At 36.6% G+C, this 17,565-nt stretch overlaps 1 protein-coding gene across 2 annotated transcripts in view; it reads right to left on the bottom strand.

The window, feature by feature from the left end:
• IL1RAPL1 (interleukin 1 receptor accessory protein like 1) overlaps nucleotides 1-17,565 on the bottom strand; it is a 1,371,532-nt gene that overhangs the window by 1,250,616 nt on the left and 103,351 nt on the right. The gene's annotated exons all lie outside the window — the stretch shown is intronic.

The raw sequence follows: 17,565 nt of genomic DNA, 5'->3' as shown, positions 1-17,565 counted from the left end.
CCTAGAATCCTTTATCCAGAGAAAATACCTTTTAACAACTTTTGCAATGACTAGGGCAGAGAAAAGGGGGTGGGTAGCTTTTTCTAAAGTATCCCCAATTTTCCTAGTTGAGAATCTAGTGGGGTTCCTGGAAGAAAAGCCTGAAACCATGTGAGCTTCCTTCCCCAATTATAACTGCAGCCCCAAGGAGGAGCGCTTATTCATGCTAACTCACACTGAGCCTTCAGTAATTCATGAGAATTTCTAGTCCAATGTTCCTTGCAGACCTGTATGGCCTCTGGAGGCTTCTGCTGCAGGTGAGCAACTGCCTTCAGTCTGTATCTCCCTGAAGGATAGAAGTTTGACTTTCAAATTCAGTTCACTAATGGGTCCCATAAAGTCATTGATACTTAGTTTGTCAAGCTTTTTCTTGTAAGGACAAAAGTAATGACTCCTCAGGTTCTTTACATATCTGAGTTGAAACTGAAAGTCTTTCTGTTACAGCTGGTACATTTTTCAATCAAAGAACTATTTTACATCTATTACAAAAATAATACAGTTGGATATCTTTGAAAGTCCCCCTTTTCCCGGCCCTTGAAGTGTCCCTACCTGGTGGTTATCAATATGGTGTAAATCCATCTAAACTGGACTTGAACTTCATAATATTGGAGAATTTCAAGGCTCAGTCCTCAGGCCTCTTTTCTTCCCCATTTACCCTCCATCCCTCAATGATCTCATTCAGGCCTACAGCCTTAAATATTTTTATTTATGCTGACAACTTTCAAATTTTTATCCCCAGTCTAGACTTCTCTCTCAAATTCGGACTCATATATCCAACTGGTAACTTGCCTCTCCACTTGGCTAATGGAATTCTCACACTTTAGTTTTACCATCTGATCATGTCCCACCCCCAGAAACGTCCTTTCAAATGAAAGTCCATCTTTCCAGTTACTCAGGCTAAATGCCTCGGTATTATTTTTATCAATTCCCTTTCCTTTACACTGTACATTCAATCTCTCAAAAGTCAGGTTGGCTCTACTTTCAAAAGAAATGTAGAATCTGACCACTTCTTCCAATTTCCACTAACACCCAAGTCTGAGTTACCATCATCTCCTGCCTAGATTGGTTCAATAGCCTCTTAATAGGTCTCTTTGCTTCTATTCATGTTTCCTCTCTCTCTCTACAACTTGGATATTCCTTAACACACCAGAGTGATACATATACAATATAGGTTGATCAAGTTACTCTTCAGCTCAAACTTCTGCAATGACTATTTTACCACATGTACAAGCCAAATCCTATCTTTTAGTTCAGTAAAATGGCCACTAGCCACCTGTGGGCTAAGACTTAAAACGTGGCTAGTCCAAATTGAGGTGTGGTTTAGGTAAGAAATATGCACCATATTGCAAAGCTTTAGTACAGAATATTAAATATCACAATATAATGATTACATATTAAAATAATATTTTAAAAAATACTGTCCTAAATACAATATATTACTATTACTATCAGTTTCATGTTTCTTTTCCCTTTTTTTTTTTTTTCAACATGACCACTGAAAACTTTAAATTGTATCCAAAGTTTCCATTGTATTTGTTTTGGACAGTCCTACTCTATATAATCCAGGCTCCAATTTAACTTCCCAACCTCCTTTCATCTATTTTTCCCCTCACTTCCCCCACACTGACTGTACCAGGTTTGAGTGTTCTTTGAACACCAGGCATGTTTCCACCTTAAGGCATGTGTTTTAGTTGTTGCTCTTCCCTCTACGCAGAGCACACTTCCCTCTTAGTGTTTTCAGCTTTTCAGGTCTTTGTTCATTTCCCACCCTCTCCATGAGGAGACTCCAAGACTACCCTATTTAAAATTACCTCTACCATTCCCATAAGGATACCAAATCTCATTTATTGCATTTTCCTTTTTTCCCATGCATTATCACCTCCTAAGATATTAAATTATTTACTTATTCATGATATGTATTTTTTTGTTGTCTGTCTCCCTTCCAAAATGCAAGCCTCACAAGGGCAGAGATCTTTGTCTGCTTGATTCACTGCTGTATCTATGTACAGGAACCAGTGCCCAGCTCATAATGAAGGTCCCATAAATGTTTCTTATTTGATTACACATACTTTTTAAATAAAGTCATAGTATACATATTATTCACCAAATCACTTTTCTTTCCACTGCACAAGCTCTCAGCGTAAATAAAAATAGATGAGCCTCAATCTTTTTAAGTATCCCAGGGTTATGATAAAATAAAATTTAACAATTCTTTTGGAGGTTTTTAATGTCACTGTCATTTTTTTCACTTTTATAAACAATACAGTATAAGCCATTTGTAGACTACATTCCTAGATATGGAAAGGCCGGTTCAAAGGCCATGTGGGTTTTAAATTTTAAGGTGTTGCAAAACTGCTTGCCTAGAAAGTTGTACCAATATCTGTTCCTATATACCATCAACTAATCTCCTACCCAAAATTGCCTGGATTAGAATTGCTACTCACTCTTCTGCCCACGTGTACAGCTAATATGCCATTTTAATTTCCACCTGTAAGCTGCTGCTTAAAGCATTATCACTTTTTACCATCTCCCCACAACCCCACCCCCAGATCCACAAACTCCCAAGACCCCACCCATTCTCTTTCATTCATATACATAACATCCCTCATTTAAGGCTAGGAAAATTCCAACCTGTTCTGAGAAAACTGGCAAATCTCCTCTTCACCAGTTTGGACTACTATCTTAGCCAAACTATGAAGTTCCATTACCTAGGTTCAAATTCCTGCTGTATTGTTAAACTCCGTGATCTCGTACTTTTAAGTTAATCTATGTCCCAATTTTTCTCATTAGTAAAACAGTAATCAACAGTGTTTTCCACTAAATTTGTAATGATGATTACCTGAATTACAACATATGAAGCATTTAGGCTTGTGTATTTACCGTGTGTGAATTCTAAATGCACTCATTTTAAATACAACACACTTGACACACATTATCACTTTCATTTGCACATTTTTAAAAGATTTTATTTATTTATTCATGAGAGACATACATAGAGAGAGAGAGGCAGAGACACAGGCAGAGGAAGAAGCAGGCTCCATGCAGGGAACCCGACGTGGGACTTGATCCCGGGTCTCCAGGACCAAGCCCTGGGCTGAAGGCAGCGCTAAACCCCTGAGCCACCTGGGTTTCCCTCATGACACATTTTTTTAAAGTGCTCAGATAATAGCAAATTTGTCAAGGATAGGCATTACTCCTTTTAATTAAATGCCTCTTAGTACCTAACACTGTTCATTTTACAAAGAAAAATTAATGCATATCTGTTGATCAAGCGACTGACTTAACGCTATTTTTGAGTCTTGCCATAAGGACATGTTAAGGACAATGCCTTAAGAACGTTTGTTAGGTAGGAAATATTGACACCTTTCATACCTGATCAAGCCCCTAAGTAATTAGTGAGGACTTTTCCTATGGAAATATAGGAATTCTGAGGTTTTACCCAGCAAAAAAAGCAACACAATATGAAATTATTCATTGCTGGGACATCTCTCCCATTCTCTTTCACTGTAATTGCCATTGCAGTTGCTTGTCAATGCCAACTCCACAGCACCTTGCCTCAGTCGCTTAATATTTTGGAATGAATCCTAGTCCTAATGAAACTGTTAGGGATGTTGTGTGCATCCCAGGTCAATGGGCTTTTCTGGACACCACTATTTTAATTCTAGCTCTATTTCAAATATTCACTGAGATTTTAGGCTAAAACTTGATGCTTTGAAAAAAGATACTCTGCCAACTGCACTAACACATTTAGCCATACACATCTCATTAAAGTCAATGAAAAATGTGCTACAAAAATCTCTATTCACGGCACATTCTCCCCTCACTACGTACATGTCATTCCTATTTATACTGAGTCAATGGAGAGAAGCAAAGACCTTTAAATATTTCTCTTTTAGTCATCCACTCAGATTAGTAGTTTTATAAAAAGCCTTCTCTGTGACTTTGGACTGAATATGAGGCAATATACTGCAGTTAACATCATCTGGGTTGAGCTCACACACAGTAATGTCACCATTTCTCCTTGGCAGAACTGCCACCAAAGTGGAATTTCAGCCAACTGCCCTTTGAAATTATAACAGTTGAAAAAAGACTAGTCAGTGGTATGGTCTGTTCTATATACTCTGGGAACCTCTATGTAAGTTTAAAGAACTCCCCATAAAATGGTAAAAGATGTTTCTCAAGTATTAACTCATGTAGCAACCACGTGAGGTGATACACAGGCTTATTAAACCACTATGTAATATGTACTATTCGAACAGGGCTGAGACACACAACATCTCACAGCCCTAAGGTTATACTGTTATCATTTATGGGGGGGAGGATATACTGTTAGAAAAGATAACACTATGGAAAGATGTCTTAATTAATTGCAAAAAAAAAAAAAAAAAGGCAGCATGTGCTGTGAGAGTCCTCAGGAAGAAGAGGGCAATTTGGCCTGATGTATTTGGGCAAAGTATCAAAAAGGAGGGAGGAGATCATCTTGCTGACCACTGAGGACTGGTGGAGACAAAAATAATTAAGAAGACAAAGTCCACAACTCAAGTAATAGAAGTGCAGCTATATAAAAGAGATGATGAAAGAAAAATGGTAACAATGACATTTGTTGTTTGGATGTGGAGACAAAAATCAATAATTTTGGAAGTGATTAAGAAGAAAATTGATTGCTCAATTGACCCAGATAAGGAAGCAGGGGCTAGAGGTACTTTGGAGGGTTAAAAACGTTTATTGTGAAACATGATTAACCATAAAACAGATGGAACTTATTTTCATGATGCTCCATTTTTCAATCTACTTGCTATTAATAACAAATTTGGTACTAACCAAAAGGCTCTTCCCTTCCTCCCTCTCTGTTTTTAACCAAAATTTTGATGTGAAACCTCTTAAGTGTCTATCCTTTATGTATGCTCATTTAAATCACCTTAGCTCAGGAGTTCTTAATCAGGGCGATTTTGTTGCCAAAGGGATATTCATCAATGTCTGGTAACATTTCAGGCTGTCACAACTGGAGAGGGCACTGTTACCTGCATACAATGTACAGAGGCCAGGGATACTATTTAAAATCCCACAATGCACAGGACCATCACCCACAAGAAAGAATTATCTGTCCCAATATGTTAATAATGCCAAGGTTGAGAAATCCTATACTAGTACAAACTACCATCATCTCTTTCATCAGTTCAATCGATTCCTCCCGGGGTTGCCTTCCTTGTCTCACTGCAACCTTCTCTCCATAAAACACCCAGAGTAATCTTTAAAAGGTAAATCTGACCATGTATCTTCTTTACTGATTTTTTGTTTGTGATTGCTCTTTGGATAAAAACCAAATTTTTCAAAATGGTCTACAAGACTGAACCAGACCCTATCTATATGTACAGCCTCAACTATTGCCACCATTTTTCTTACTCTCTTCAGTGCCACTTCTTTTCCAAAATTGCTACACTCTTTCCTATTCAAAGGACCTTTACACTGCTGTTTCCTTCAGCCTAGTATGCCTTCACCTCATTAAGTCCTTCTCAACCTTCAAGTGACACTTTAGCCTTTACTGAATCCACTAAACCCACAGACTTCCTGTTAGAAATGTTTGTAGCAACCTTTACTTTTCCTCCACAGAATTTATCAAAATGGAATAACACGTGTCTTTGTTTGGATTTCCCAGAACACGTACTGGGACTATCTGAGTCCAAGTACTCAATTTGGGAAGTGATCCCAGGAAACACTGTTTGGGATTGAAAGTCAATAAAGGGTATCCTAGCAAGTAAGTTACCACCATTGGCAAGTGGAACCTAATTTCAATAGATAATTTAGACAGAAAGTAAAGAAAACATCTCAAAAACTATCCCAAATGAGGGGCAAGGAAGCTAGGGTATTTATCCACCACTCCTCATACACCACTGCTTGAGGATTGCTCCCACAGGGATGAATGCCTCAGCTTGTAGAGCTTCCCTTGTAAATGGTCCAAGTATGATCTCATTTCCAGAAATAAAAGCCCTCAGGCAGATACATAAAGGCATTAAATGTAAACCTCCTTTACTTCACAAAGTACGAAGGGCAAATGGATGGGCACTGAAAGATCTGCCACACTGTATATTTAGTAATTATTTAATGAATGTTCATCTTCCCAACTGAACTTCGCAAAATATATTTGGTTTTGCTAACCAATTATATACATTAAGGCTAGCACAATATTTTTTTGTTTTTTAAAGATTTTATTTATTAGAGAAAGGTAGAGGCAGAGACACAGGCAGAAGGAGAAGCAGGCTCCGTGCAGGGAGCCCAACATGGGACTCAATCCCGGGTCTCCAGGATCACGCCCTGGGCTGAAGGCGGCGACAAACCGCTAAGCCACTGGGGCTGCCCACAATATTTTGAACAAATATAATACTTCGTTAATATTTGCAGATGAGAAAAAATATTTGCAGATGAGTATATTATTTTATCAAGGGAATTGCTTAACTTTCGCTTGTATTATCAATCCTGGTTTTGACCTCCAAAACCTTACAACCAAATTTTTTAATATGATGCATTGTTTAAAACAGTTGACATTGTATATACATTATGATGACTATTATCAAAATGACATAAAATACCAAGTGTTGGCAAGGATTTGGAAGAACTAGAATCCTCATGCATTGCTGGTGATAAAGTAAAATGGTGCAGCTACTAGGAAAAACAAGATGGCACATTACAGAACATTGAAAATGTTTACCATGAAAGCTGGCCATTTCAAGATCTTTTGTTGGCTGTGAAGAAACCCATGTCTCATGATTTCATTCATTTTTTTTGCAACAACATGGATATTATTTATGAGAGGGACATAGATAACTTTAGACTCATGCTTTAAATTAAAAGATACAGAGTAAGCATGGGACACCTGCTATGAGGAAAGGCGTGTCTAGGATGACCTTGGTTATTTAGTGAATTATTAAAGCATTTCTGCCATGTGGTACTTAAGTGAGCTAAACATATACAACTCTGAAATATACTGCAGCAAAAGGACAAGATAAAAATAGGAAATAAACTTTAAAACTAATTGTATAAATAGAGTACTGGAATTAACAACTCAATCTACAGGATTAAACTATAATATTTGGGTTTTTTTCATTCCATTCAGAAAATAGGATACCATTTAAGTATGTAAGAGAAATGTTGGTGATAGAAGTATGTTCAATTTAGGAATGATTGACATCCAATCAGTGACAATTTACTCTAAAATCTGGAATAGGGTTTCCACTTTTTTTAACCTTTTGACCCCTTGACCCATTTTTTTTTCCCAACCCCATTCCCTACCTCTGGCAACCACCAATCTGTACTCTGTAACTATCAACTTTTGGGGGACTTTTAGGTGGGATTTTTTTTGTTTTAGGTTCTACATATAAAAGAAATCGGACAATATTTGTCTTTCTGTGTATGACAGCACAATGTTCTTGAAGTCCATTCATGATGCTGGAAATGCTGAGATTTCATCCTTTATAACTGAATAATATTCCATTATATACATCTACCACAATTTCTTCACCCATTCATCCACAGATGGACACTTAGGTTGTTTCCCTATCTTGGCTATTGTAAATAATGTTGTAATGAACATGGGAGTGCATTTATCTTTTTGGCTTAGTGCTTTCATTTTCTCCAAATACCAAGTGGAATTGATGATCGCATGGTAGTTCTATTTTTGACCCTTTGGGCAACTTCCACACTGTCTTCCACATTGGCTACCAATTTACATCCCCACTAATGGTACACAATGGTTCCCTCTTCACATCCTAGCCAACACTTATTATTGTCTTTTTGATAACAGCCATTGTAACAGGTGTGATGTAAACTCACTGTGGTTTTGATGTGCATTTTCCTGACGATTAATGATGTTGAGCATCTTCTCATGTACATACTGACCATCTATATGTCTTCCTTGGGAAAATGTATATTCTGATCATCTGCTCATTTTTCTAAAAGATTTTAAGTAATCCCGACACCCAACAGGGGACTTAAAATCAAAACTCCGAGACTAAGAGTCACATGGCTCTACCAACTGACCAGCCAGGCACCCCATCTGGCCCATTTTTTTTATTGGATTGCTTTTTTTTTTTTTGCTATTGAGTCATATGATTTCTTTATATATTTTGAATATTAGCCCCTAATCAGATTTATGATTTATAAATATCTTTCTCCCATTTAGTAGGTTGCATTTTCATATTGTTGATGGTTATCCTTGATTTGTAGAGGCCTTTTATTTTTTTAAGATTTATTTATTTATTTATTTATGATAGAGAGAGAGAAAGATAGAGAGAGGCAAAGACACAAGAGGAGGGAGAAGCAGGCTCCATGCCGGGAGCCCAATGTGGGACTCGATCCCGGGACTCCAGGATCGCGCCCTGGGCCAAAGGCAGGCAACAAACCGCTGAGCCACCCAGGGATCCCCTGTAGAGGCTTTTTAGTACTATGGAGCCTTTAGTTAGACTCAACAAGAAGAAAAGAGAGAGGATTCAAAATAAGAAATCAAAGAGAAGGCATTACAACTTATATCACAAAAACACAAAGGATCAAAAGAGACTGCCATGAACAATTACATACCAACATATTGGAAAACCTACAAGAAGTGGATGCATTCCTAGAAACATAAAACCCACTAAGATTGAAAAATAATGAAATAGAATATCTAAACAGACCAATTACTAGTAAGAAAACTGAAGCAGTAATCAAAAACTTCCCACCAGACAGCTTCACTGGTGAATTCTACTAAGCACTCAAAGAACAATTAATACCTATCATTCTCAAACTCTTCCAAAAAGATATAAGAGGAGGGAACTCTTCCAAACTGATTTTATGAGGACAGCATTATCCTGATACCAAAGCCAAACAAGGATGCCAAAGGAAAAGAAAACTACAGGCCAATGTCCCTGATAAACATAGATGCAAAAATCTTTAACAAAATATTAGCAAAACCAATTCAACAATTCATTAAAGAATCATATACCAGGGCACCTGGGTAGCTCAGTAGTTGAATGTCTGCCTTTGGCTCAGATCATGATCCAGGGCTCTGTGATCAAGTCCCACATCAGGCTCCCCACAGGCAGTCTGCTTCTCCCTCTGCCTAAGTCTGTGCTTCTCTCTCTCTGTGCCTCTCATGAATAAATAAAATCTTTAAAAAAAAGGAATCATATACCATGACCAAGCAGGATTTATTCCAGGGATGTAAGCATAGTTTAATATCCACATATCAATGTGATACACCACATTAACAAAACCAGGGACAAAAATGATATGATCATCTCAGTAGATGAAGAAAAACCATTTGACAAAATTCAACATTCATTCATAATACGAACTCTCAACAAAGTGGGTATAGAGGGAGCATACCTCAACATCATAAAGGCAAAGCCATATATATGACAAGCTCACATCTAACTGCATACTCAATGATGAAAAGCTGAAAGTCTTTCCTCTTCAATCATAAATAAGACAAGGATATCCACTCCCCCCACTTTTATTCAACATAGTACTGGAAGTCCTAGCCAAGCAAGTAGGCAAGAAAAAAGAAATAAAGGGCATCCAAAATGGAAAGGAAGAAGTAAAACTGTCACTATATGCAGACGACATAATATTATAATAGGAAACCCTCAAAACTCCATCAAAAAGCTGTTAGAACACTCTGGGAAACGAACAAGGGATGGTGGAAAGGGAGGTGGGCGGGGGGTGGGGGTGACTGGGTGACGGGCACTGAGGGGGGCACTTGATGCGATGACCACTGGGTGTTATGCTATATGTTGGGAAATTGAATTCCCATTAAAAAAAAGCTGTTAGAACAAATGAATTCAGTTAAATTGTGAGATACTAAATAAATACACAAAAATCTGCTGCATTCCTATATGCTAATAATGACGTAGCAGGAAGAAATGAAGAAAACAATCCCATTTATAATTGTAACCAAGAAAAATAAAGTTCTTGTTAATGAATTTAGTCAAGGGGGTAAAAGACCCATATATCAAAAACTTAATGTAAAACATTAAAGAAATTGAAGAATATACAAACTAATGGAAAGAGATTTCATGCTCATGGATTAAAAGCATCAATACCGTTAAAACGTCCATATGTTACCCAAAGCAAACTAGACATTCAATGCAATCCCTATCAAAAAGCCAACAGCTGGGACACCTAGGTGGCTCTGCAGTTGAGCATCTGTCTTCGGCTCAGGTTGTGATTCCAGGGTCCAGGCCCAAATCGGACTCCCCGCAGGGAGCCCGCTTCTCTGTGTGTCTCTCATGAATTCATAAAATCTTTTTTTTTTTTTAATGCCAACAGTATTTTTCAAAGAAACAGAACAAATACTTTTAAAATTTGTATGGAACCACATAAAACCTTGAATAGCCTAAGCAATCTTAAGAAAGAAGAAAAAAGGTGGAGGCATCATACTTTAAGTTCAAATGATACTGCAGTGATACAATAATTAAAACTGTTTAGTATTGCTGCTACTCAGCCATAAAGAAGAATGAAATCTTGCCATTTGCAACAACATGTATGGACCCAGAAGGTAAAATGCTAAGGGAAATAAGCCAGAGAAAAACAAACACCATATGATTTCACTCATATGTGGAATTTAAGAAACAAAGAAATAAAAGAACACTTAGAGAACCAACTGGCAGCTGCTGGAGGGGAAGCAGATAGGGGTAAAACAGGTGAAGGAGATTAGGAGTATACTTATCATTAGGAACACTGAGCAGTGTATAGAATTGCTGAATATATACTATGTGCCTGAAAGTAATATAACACTGAATGTTAATTATACTTGAATTTAAAGAATATAGTATTGCCATAAAAACAGACACACAGATTAATGCAACAAGATAGAGAGCCCCAAAATAAACCCATACATATATGGTCAATTAACTTACAACAAAGGAGCCAAGAATATACAATGGGGAAAGTACAGTCTCTGCAATAAGTAATGATAGGAAAATTGGACAGCCACATGCTAAAGAATAAAACTCAACCATTATCTTAAACCATTCATAAAAATTAACTTACAATGTATGAACTTTATCTGGATCCCATTTCAATAAACTGTAAATTAAAGAAATTTTAAAACATTTGGGGAAATGTGAACATTGACAGAATAATGAGTAGTATTAATGAATTACTAATTTTAGATATGAGAATGGGATTACTGTAAATTTTTTAATCCTTATCTTCTAGAGGTGCATACCAAAATACATATAAAATGATCTGTTAATAAGGATCTGTTAAAAAGTTATCTGTTGATGGGGTAGAAGTTTGATGAAATAAGACTGGCAGATAACTGCTGAAGCTGGTTATACTATTCTCTCTACTTCTGTGTTTCCGTATAAAAAGATTTTGAAAGAGGCAAGAGAAGAGGATAATTTAACAAAATGGACAAACTGCATGGTATGGACCTTATGTGCAACCTAATCCAACCAAACCATTAAAAAATTAAACATTAAAAAATGTGTATAATGAATATTACTGAGCCATTATTTTTTTAGGATACCCCATTATAAACTCTATTTCCTACTTCTACTACTAGATAAGACTTTACAACCCACTGCTTATAGTCCCTGAAGCATATCAAAACTTGAATGGACAGAAAAGCAAGCAAGCAAGCTAAGTACAGAAGATGGGATATAAGGAGGGAGGTTATAATGAAAATAGAAATTGGAGAAAAGCTACTGGTAGTGACACTTATTGATAGTAGTAGACAGAGACAAGACTTCAGAAGTCCCCAATCTTTTCTTATGAAAAGAGTAGCAAACTGGTTTACTTTAGAACAGACAAGGTGATTTTGATATTTGCTCTAATTCGTGGGGAAGCTGTGGTTGCCTAATAACAGAAAGCAGAGTACTGACAAAGGCATTTTAATTTATCAGCCACAGTTATAACTCATTTTAGAGTGAGAGCTGCTCTGATGGTTAAAAATCATATACTCTTGGGGGCAATAGATACAAAGAAAAGAACTGCATATCCCCTATAAACCCTCTACTATCAGTCTCCTATCCCAGGATCTACATTTGTACAGTAGAAACTTTTCAAGAGAAGTTACAACAATCCCACAAACATTGCAAAACTAGGATTTTCTCTGAAACTGTCATCTTTACCAAAACCTTTATCATCATCATCGCGGCTAACATTTACTGAACACTTACCATATGCTATTTTCACATAGGTTAGTTCCTGAAATATTTAAATTGACTTTGTGAGGTAGGTATTATCATTAACCTCCGAGGAAACTGGTCTTATTTTTTTAATAATAAATTTTTTATTGGTGTTCAATTTGCCAACATACAGAATAATACCCAGGGCTCATCCCGTCAAGTGCCCCCCTCAGTGCCCGTCACCCATTTACCCCTACCCCCCGCCCTCCTCCCCTTCCACCACCCCTAGTTCGTTTCCCAGAGTTAGGAGTCTTCATGTTCTGTCTCCCTTTCTGATATTTCCTACCCATTTCTTCTCCCGTCCCTTCTATTCCCTTTCACTATTATTTATGTTCCCCAAATGAATGAGACCATATAATATTTGTCCTTCTCTGATTGACTTATTTCACTCAGCATAATACCCTCCAGTTCCATCCACATTGAAGCAAATGGTGGGTTTGTCATTTCTAATGGCTGAGTAATATTCCATTGTATACATAAACCACATCTTCTTTAACTAGTCTTAAAGTGTGTTCACTTGCCTAAGGGCACACAGGTAGAAAGTGTAACTCTCCAGCTTGCTTTCCTAAGAGCTTCATCTTAGGAGATATCTTGAAAGTTAACCAGCTAAACTGAATCTAAGTGTGTACAGGTACCCAAAGTTCAGCTTATCTGACATAGGGGCAAGAGAATTAGGCATAAAGAGGAGACTCCAGGCTGATCAATTGAAATCTGCACTCTTATGATAAGAACAAAGTTATTAAGATAATTCAGATCAAATCAATAGTAGCTTTGAGTCTTAATTAGGTAAAAGATTGTTTAGGTCTCAATTCCATTTTCCAGAAAAAGAACTGCCTCCTGTGGCATATCAAAGCAAAAGCAATGCCTCCCTTACACACACATTTCACACATTCATATTTCAATCATTTTTATATTGTATAATTTTTCAAGCATACACCATGTTCCATGGATGTTAACTGAGTAGCTAGTCCAAGCACTGGAAACAGGTTCTAAATTAGGCAAAATCAATTCACTTTTAAACTAACCATATCCAGTTTAGTGTAGACCTTAAGAGTCAGACTGGAGTTAAAACCAGAGCTTTCTAAGTTTCAGTAAATTACTCAATTTCTTTGGGCTTCAGTTTCCTTGTTCATAAAATAAGGATAGTGATAGTACCCACTTCGTAATAATAATGAGGATAAAACAAGCAACATACAAAGCACCTGTTAACTATATTGACAATTATCATAACTATATTACTTCATGACTATATAGGTTAGATATAAGCTTTAAACACCTCTCTTAAATAGCTAACTTCTTCACCATCTCAACTTGTAGAATACTATACTCTTATTAGTAGTAAAAGATATCCCACAGAATCAAACAGTATTTTTTTAAATCTCCCATACTCCATTTCATTCCAATTTTAGTATATATGCTGAAGGAGCACCATACTCTTCATATCTATTTTTTTCTACTTCTGCAACTGAATTCAGAGACTCATCATATCTAAAAAAAATATTTAAAATTTTTCAAACTAGTTGAGCTTGGCAATTAATTTGTTATTATTAATTGCCTTTTCATTAATGAAATAGAAAAAAGCAGATCTCATGGGATATCCAGCCTTCCATTTCAGGTTTCTTAAGATCTCAGAAAGCAGAGTTTCTATTGGTACAGCTGCTTCAGACTCCTAAAATAACTGACAAAGGGTGATGGAGGTAAGGTATGATGACTATGACAGAGTTTTAACCATCTATTTTTAACTACCCTTTCTTAAAATCATTTTAAGGTTCTGACTCCCAGTCCAGCAATGAAGGTCTTTTGTTGTCTTCTAAACATTCATCTGTCACTCTGTTCATCATTTACATATGGTTCATCGACAGTTGACGGCAACTTTACCCATCATTGCATATGGTCCATTAACAGTCGACAGCTGTCAGTAAGACAAGACTACTCAAGCCCTTCTCCAACCATAAAGCTTTGACTAACAGAGAGAAGAGTCTGAACCAACCACCTGCTGAGGCCATCTTAATCTTGCACTAATTAACTTCTTTGGCTTGAGTCCTCCTCTGCTACAAGAGAGAGGATACAGTTGAAAGGAAATGTTTGGATGGAATGTCTGTCAGAGTAAATCTAGTTATGCTTTTAAGAAATATCATCCACATCCATATGTATCAGCTCATTTATTTCAAAATATGTTTTCACCACTCTTTAGATATGCTTTTATCGGGGTAACAATTTACAAACCACCTCTCATTTTGGTAAAACTTAGAAAACCTAATGCCCAAATTTAAAATGGCAGCCAACACACCTACTGAACACCTACTTTGTATGTAACACTTTGCTGAGTGTGTTGAAGGTTTATTTTACACAACCAAAAAAACAAAAGGCATAGTTTTTAAATGATTAAATGGAGTACAAAGTATACTATATCAGGTTAGTTTTCAGTTAGTTGTGAGAGTGAGATAGGTAAATTTTTTTTTTAGATTTTATTTATTTATTCATGAGAGACAGAGAGAGAGAGGCAGAGACACAGGCATAGGGAAAAGCGGGCTCCTAGCAGGGAGCCTGATGTGGGACTAGATCCCAGGACTCCAAGACTACGCCCTGAGCTTAAGGCAGAGGCTCAAGCACTGAGCCACCCAGGCGTCCTGAGATAGGTAATTTCTAATGGAACCCAAGCAGGAACTCATTCTCTGGCTCAAAGTATTACATGATCTATTTAACATGGACTATCTGTGGCCTGCGTATTTATGCATAAAATCTTAAGATGGGAAAATGACATAATAGATTATACTCAAGAGACATCAGACCATTAAAATGGGAGTGAAACAAAGAATTTGGTCAATGCTTGAAAGCATAAACTCACTGGATAGAAAAGGTTGAGGATAAAATTTGTATTCTGAGATTCCTAATGAACTCTAATTTTTGTGCTTGAACTTATTTCTATACAGTATTCGGTTTTACATGACAGGAAAGCCTTTCCTTTATCTACATGGCTTATGTTTACTTATGTTTCTGTTTTTGTAATTCAAATATATGAGATTCTCACAAACTGTCATTTACACAAACTTGGATTTATTTCTGTATGGTGTTTTAATAGTTCTGCATGACAGAGTTCTTTATCTCAATGACTAAATCTATTTCAAATCTATGTCTCTGCTGAACATATATGCCTATAAAGTATTATACATATAATTTATGATGATAAAAGAGGCAGAGTATCTTTTTAAAAATGTTTTCCAATGGTAATTTTTCATAGTTTTTTGCATAATGTAAAAAAGCACTAAAATGAATCGTTCTGATCATGCTGATTATATTTAAATGAATTTATCACAAATAATCTAGCAAATTACTATTAAATCAAAATAGTGATTATAACACTTAACTTACACGTGTTGTATTTATTGTGATTAAATCCTGAATACCTCTTGTGAGGTCAAGGTGAGACCTTAGGGGAGAGGTTTGTTTACCTGCAAAATGTCATGGTATCCATTTTAAGTAATTTGGTAGGTTTTTACCTATGAAGTGATTCACCTTTTCCATTAAAATTAGTTTTCAAATCCCTATCCCATTGCCATAACTCAGAGAAGAAAGATGTTGGTTAGAAGCTCAGAGCAGGGATGTCAATCATAGCAAGAAAAAACACAACTCAGAGCCTTTGGTTAGTGAGACAGAGTTGAAGATATGATTACCACATTGAGGTTAATGCCAACTCTCCTTCAACTTTATTCAAAATTGGCTAAATTCAGTCTACACAACTATTTCTACTCATATTCTTTCTCTTTCTCTTTCTCTCCCCCACTCCCTTTTTCTTTCTCTCCATAAGCTATGGGCTTTTGTTCTAGCAGAAGCTAATCTGAAATAGCTGGGTTATACAAGAAACTGGACAACCTGCTGTCATGTTTAAGAACTAGAAAAGGCTTTGGCAATCACTGGGTTCAACTTCCTAATTTTGTATCAAAGGAAACTAAGCCACAGCACTGTTTAGTTGGTAAGTGCCAGAAATCCATGAGTGACAGAGCCACCAGGAGACTTCAGGTTTTTGTGCTTTCTAGTCCTGTTGCTATCATAACAAATGAATGCTTCATCTCTAGAAATCAGTGATCAAGTCAAAATAGTACTGCTGCCACCATCACCACTGCCAGAATCACCACCACTACTCCATACACACACTCCTTTCATAGCTCCAAAAAATAGGAGGTACTTAATATTTATAAATATATTACAACTTCTCCACATCTTTATATGGAGATATTTTTATCTATAAAATAGAGATCACCTTTAATAAATATCCTCAGTTTAATTCTGAGTGAAAACAATGAATTATGTTTTAAATTGAACTACCACAGGGGCACTTGGGGACCTCAGTTGGTCAACTACCCAACTCTGGATTTCGGCTCAGGTCAAAATCTCAGGGTCGTGAGTTCAAGCCCCCAGTCAGGCTCCATGCTTAGCATGGAGTTGGCTTGAGATTCTCTCTCTTCTTCCTCTGTCTGTTCCCCTTCTATCCCCCTTCAATCAATTAATCAATAAATCAATAAATCTACCACAACTGTCCCTCCATATAGAGAAAACTCAGAAGTTACCTCTATTTTAAATTATTTTAAAAAAAATCCTAAGCTATCCAATACTTACATATTTTTAATATTAAAAGATTATATCTTCTAGAAAGTCTAGAAGATATAAAATCTAAGAGACAAGACCTTCTTAAATGAGACCATAGATCTAGAAAACAGATTTACTATACAAGAAATTTTAATGTCATTTAACGAATAAAGGTCCACTAAACAAATTCAAAGCAAATGACAGATATGAAAAATCCTTTCAAATGCATAAGGTTAAATCTACAATATACAAGTGACAACACAACAGGAACAGAATGGACAAGATATTTAAGTTGGATAATTTACAAAAGACCAACAAACTTATAAAAAGAAGTTCAATTGCCAAGTCATCAGGCCAATTCAAAGTAACAATGATTAATCACTCTACAACTATCTCATTAGCATAAATATAAACAAGTCTCTCACAATGCCTGCTTCTGGAAATATAAGGAAATGTTCCTACATACTGGTCTTAACAGAAAATACTATACCTTTCTTTTAACATCTGGTGGGGCACCTGGATGGCTCAGACAGTTAAGCTTCTGCCTCTGGCTCAGGTCATGATCCCAGGGTCCTGGCATGGAGCCCCACATCCGGTTCCTGCTCACTGTAGAGCCTACTTCTCCCTCTTCCTCTGCCTGCCACTCCCCCTGCTTGTGAGCTCTCTCTCTCTCACATAAATAAATAAAATCTTTAAGAATAAATAAATAAAAGCAATCTGGTTAAATAGGTGATGAGGATTAAGGAATACAATTGTGATGAGCACCAGGTGTTGT

This window comes from Vulpes vulpes, chromosome X (assembly GCF_048418805.1).
Source record: "Vulpes vulpes isolate BD-2025 chromosome X, VulVul3, whole genome shotgun sequence".
Classification (NCBI taxonomy): domain Eukaryota; kingdom Metazoa; phylum Chordata; class Mammalia; order Carnivora; family Canidae; genus Vulpes; species Vulpes vulpes.
This window is presented reverse-complemented; position numbering and strand designations above follow the sequence as displayed.